The following is a 5554-nucleotide window of genomic DNA, read 5'->3' on the forward strand; positions in this document are numbered from 1 at the left end:
AGACGGTTGCCTGCTCCTTCCTACCAGGTCGGAGATACACTCGCAATCTCAACCTCCGAGTGCCCACTCCTCGCTTTGTTGGTCCCTTCCATGTGCTCCGCAGGGTGAACCCGGTTGCCTATGCTCTCGCGCTTCCACCTGGTATGCGGATTTCCAATGTGTTTCACGTTTCCCTGTTGAAACCACTAGTATGCAATCGTTTCACCTCCTCGGTTCCTCGGCCTCGTCCTGTCCAGGTGGGCGATTGTGATGTTTGTGATAGATCACTGTGACCTTTACCCTCTTTCTCCTGATGCATGATGGGGGAGGAGGAGCTGTACCAGGAAGTCAGACAGTGTGTGAGGGGAACTGGAAGCAGACACATGAGGCTGAGAAGGGATTACATCTGATAAGGACAGAAGCTGTTTGGAATAAGACTCCTCCATGTAAGAATGCCATAATGTTCTGAGTAATAAACCTTGCTCTGGTTAAGTAGTACATCGGCCTGTGTGTGTAACTTGCTGAGCAGATACTGGCAGCATTGCCAGCAGCACCTGAGAGACACAGAGCGGCAAGGGGACATAACAGTGGCGACGAGGATTGTGGATTTTAGCACACATGGCCTTCATAGGGTTTATCCAACCATTTGATCCTGCGGCTGAGTCATGGAGCTCCTGGGTGGAGAGGCTGGAACAGTATATGGAAGCAAATAATGTGACTGTTGAAAAGAAAGTTGCAGTTTTTCTCACTGCATTGGGTCAAGCTACATATGGAACCCTCAGAGACCTTGTTTCTCCAGACAAGCCGGCCTCTAAGCCCCTGCCTGAGTTAATTCAGACGCTACATACACACTACAACCCGAAGCCGTTAGAAATCGCAGAGCGGTTTAAATTCTACAGTAGAAGGCAGCAGGCCGGGGAGGATATAAAGACATATATCATTGCTTTACGTAAACTAGCTGCCACTTGTCAGTTTGGAGACTACCTACAGACGGCTCTCCGTGACATGTTCGTCATGGGACTCTGCGACCCAGCCATACAGAAACGTTTACTCACAGAACCCGACTTGACACTGGTGAAAGCCACTGACCTTGCTACGGTCATGGAGTTGGCAACACGGGACGCCACCCTACTGAAGGCACCACCTACAACTCCTGCAAGCCAGGGTGAGGAAATATTCCACACTGCTATCACTCAACGCTCGAGACGCCCGTCCCCTGCCACTCAGCTTAAACCTCGCCACCCTAATTCTTCTGTCTCTGGGACCCCGACTTGCTACCGTTGTGGTAACACTACTCACAGTGCGCCTGCTTGCAAGTTCAAGGATGTCGTTTGTTTTCGCTGTGGAAAGACTGGTCATATTGGGCGCGTTTGCCGCAGCTCTCGCTCCCCGAAAACTACCACAAAAGAGAGACGTAAACATACATTCCGTGTGGATATGGACAATAACGGTTTTAGCTCTGATGAGGAGACCTGTGTCCAGCATGTTGGACTGTTTCGAGTAGCTGGGAGTACTCCTGCGATTAAAGTGGATGTCACACTCAATGGCTGTCCTGTCTCCATGGATGTTGATACAGGGGCAGCTGTGTCTGTCATTTCATGGACTGATTTAAAGGCATCGGGTCTGTCCCTGCCGCTAAAACCTACAAAGCTCACACTACAAACCTACAGCAAGGAACTACTACAGCCCTTGGGTTATGTAAAACCCCTTGTTACATTAGGCAACCGCAGTCAAAGTCTACGCCTTTATGTTGTAAGGAATGGAGGTCCTCCGCTGTATGGAAGGGACTGGATCAAAGCCCTGGGCATGCCTTCTTTTACCATTGCCCAATGTACATTGCTTTCTAAAGTAGACCATTGGGTGGAATCCCTGAAGTCACGTTTTAAAGAGGTTTTTGAGGACTCTTTGGGCACCGTAAAAGGAAAGATGGCCCACCTCCTCTTGAAGCCTGGTGCTACACCTCGTTTTTGTAAGGCAAGATCAGTACCTTTTGCCTTGCGGAAAAAAGTGGAAGCAGAGCTGGACCACCTATTGGCTGAAAAGATCATAACGAAAGTGGATAGAAGTGAATGGGCATCACCAATTGTGCCTGTCAAGAAAAAGAATGGAGACATTAGGATTTGTGGTGATTTCAGGGTAGCTCTGAACAACCAACTTCTTGTGGATCAATACCCATTGCCTCGACTTGAAGATTTATTTGGCTCACTGGCTGGGGGGCAAAAGTTTACAAAAATAGACTTAAAGCAAGCTTACCTGCAACTGCAAGTACACCCAGATTCACGCCATCTGTTGACCATTAACACTCATAAAGGATTATTCCAGTATAACCGCATGGTTTTTGGCATAGCCCCAGCTCCAGCCATCTGGCAGCGGATCATGGATGAGGTACTGGCAGGAATACCTTTCACCCATTGTCTACTGGATGACATGCTCATCACTGGTCCCACTGATGAAGAACACAGAAAGAATGTTGAAGCTGTGCTAGAGAGACTCCAAAAGTATGGTTTACGTGTCAATCTTTCAAAATGCGAATTTCTCAAGTCTCAACTGGAGTTTTGTGCCCACACGGTGGACCGACATGGGTTACACACTACTGAAGAAAAGGTTAAAGCCCTTACCCATGCCCCTACCCCCCGGAATGTCACCCAGCTCAGGTCCTACCTTGGCCTCCTAAATTACTACCACCGTTTCTTGCCGAACCTAGCACACCAGCTCTACCCATTACATCGCTTACTGGATGCAAGAGCTAAATGGATATGGACAGACAAATGTGAAGAAGCTTTTCGGCTTTCTAAAGAACTCATTCTGTCTTCTCGAGTTCTGGTCCACTATGATTTAAAGAAACCCGTCATCCTGGCTTGTGACGCCTCGCCTTATGGACTGGGTGCCGTGCTTTCCCATGTCATGCCGGATGGCACAGAGCGCCCCATTTCTTTTGCCTCCAGGTCTTTAACCTCAGCAGAACAAAACTACTCCCAGATTGACAAGGAAGCTTTGGCCATTGTATGGGCCACAAAAAAATTTCACGCGTACATCTATGGTCGGGAGTTTACACTTATCACTGACCACAAACCTCTGTTGTCAATACTGAACCCTCAGAAAGGAATTTCTACAACAACCGCATCTCGCTTACAAAGGTACGCTTTATTTTTAGCTTATGCTTATTCTATCAGATACCGCTCCCATGATACCCATGGCAATGCAGATGCATTTTCCAGATTGCCACTAAGAGATGACCACCCACTAAGAGAGGTACGTGTAGTGGAAGTACACAGGCCACAATCTTGCATGTCCACCTCCCTGATTGCCAGACATACAGCCACAGATCCTTTCCTGTCTCAGATATTCTCTTATGTTCAGACTGGATGGCCAGAGAGAGTTTCAGGTGAATTTCGTCCGTACTTTGCCAGAAAATGTGAGCTTGTGACTAATGCTGGTTGCCTACAATGGGGCAATAGAGTGATTGTACCCCAGTACTTGCAATCAACCATGCTAAGGATACTGCATGAAGGCCATCCTGGTGTGGTGCGCATGAAGCAGCGAGCCCGGAGCTATGTTTGGTGGCCACAAATGGATACAGCAATTGAAGATTATGGTGCTCAATGTCCTGGGTGCTGTCAAGCCCAGCGACCCCAATAGAGAGGAACCCTGCAACCTTGGCAATGGCCAACAGAACCGTGGTCCAGACTCCATCTTGATTTTGCTGGCCCCATCCAGGGTAAAATGTATTTGATCGTGGTAGATGCGCATTCAAAATGGCCAGAGGTTTTTCAAATGCCTTCTATTACCTCAGCTGCTACCATTCTGGTCTTAAGGAAGCTCTTTGCTCAATATGGCTTGCCAACAGCCATAGTCTCCGACAATGGAACTCAATTTACATCGCATGAGTTTCAATCCTTCCTTAGTGGCTTGGGCGTCCAACACTACAAAACAGCTCCTTATCATCCAGCTTCAAATGGGCTGGCAGAATGATTTGTGCAGACATTTAAGAAGCACTTACTGTCCACTCTGGATCAGGTTGGACTGTCAGAAGAGAAGCTGCTGGAATTCTTGATCATGTACCGTAACACGAAACACGCTACTACTGGGCTGTCACCGGCTTTTCTTATGTTTGGCAGGCATCTCCGCACCAAACTTGATTTAGTTCGTCCGCAGGAACAGTCACCAACACCTCCTCCGCCGGGCCGTCTGGGATTCCGTGCCGGTGATCTTGTATGGTCTCGGAATTACAGAGCTTTGCCTCCTTGGCTTCCTGGCGTTGTTGATGGAACTCTTGGCAGAACAATGTACCTTGTCCGCCTGGAGGAAGGTATTTGTGTTCGGCGACACCTTTCACAATTGAGGAAACGCATTTGCCGGCCACTAGTGACAAAACCGACCCCTCTTTCTAACCACCCACCAGAGTCTACTCTGAACTCTGCTGGTGACATATGGCATGGTGTCTGGCATGATCCCACAAGTTTACAACCAAACCCTGAACCGGTTGGTGACCATATTCCTGAGGAGCCCGGACATGTGCCTGGAGTTACAGAGACTGATTTGTCTGTGGGACGCCCACTGACATCTCCAGAACCTTTGACTGACTCTATCCCTCCCGGTGCTGTGCCTCTTCGTCAGTCTACCCGTCAAAGACGTCAAACGCCTCGCTGGCAAAGTGCTGAAATCTTACGGGACACATTGGAGGTCAGGGAACAGAGACAAAGGGCTCATGAAGTGCTGCGGAAATCACAGAACTGAGTTGGAGATACTACTTGCTGAACTGATCTCGCTTGCCATGTTATGTTATGTGTTCAACATTTTGTTCTCTTGTTATGTTTTTGTTTTTGTTTTGTTTTTTTGGGAAGGAAAGGAGGTGTGATGTTTGTGATAGATCACTGTGACCTTTACCCTCTTTCTCCTGATGCATGATGGGGGAGGAGGAGCTGTACCAGGAAGTCAGACAGTGTGTGAGGGGAACTGGAAGCAGACACATGAGGCTGAGAAGGGATTACATCTGATAAGGACAGAAGCTGTTTGGAATAAGACTCCTCCATGTAAGAATGCCATAATGTTCTGAGTAATTGTAACGATCCTGCCTTGATATAGATTTATTTAATTTGGATCTCAGCTGCGGAGGTTTCTCAGAATTAACCAAGAGTCACTCTATAACTGGTTAAAGAGTTAATGGTTGAATCATCACAACCTCAGGTAGATTCCACAATAACAGTTGCTTATTACTTCATAAGCTAAATAGCGTTAGCAGTTCATATGAAAGTATATATGTATATCTGAACAAATTGCTTAAATGGATACGGGCAATTACTGAAGTAAATATCACTAGTACAGTACAATGCTTACTGTTCAAGCCTAGGACAGCCTAGAGATGAGTATAAAGCACAGTTTGCTATAATATAGTTTGCCAAGTGCCAATAAGGGAGAGAGTAATAGACAGAGTTCCTTTGCAGTTCAGTTCAATATTGCCTAAATGACATTTGAATCAGTATTAGGATACTTGCGGTACTGCTGTCTTCAGTTGGAGGAATTGTAGTTGACACCTTGGCTGAAGATAACTGTGAAGCTTCCAGGTAAGCAGTAG

At 47.2% G+C, this 5554-nt stretch overlaps 1 pseudogene; it reads left to right on the forward strand.

The window, feature by feature from the left end:
- Window positions 1-251: 251 nt before the first annotated feature.
- LOC120910448 lies at window positions 252-4716 on the forward strand (annotated as a pseudogene).
- The last annotated feature ends 838 nt before the right edge of the window (window positions 4717-5554 follow it).

This window comes from Rana temporaria, chromosome 8 (assembly GCF_905171775.1).
Source record: "Rana temporaria chromosome 8, aRanTem1.1, whole genome shotgun sequence".
Lineage (NCBI taxonomy): Eukaryota > Metazoa > Chordata > Amphibia > Anura > Ranidae > Rana > Rana temporaria.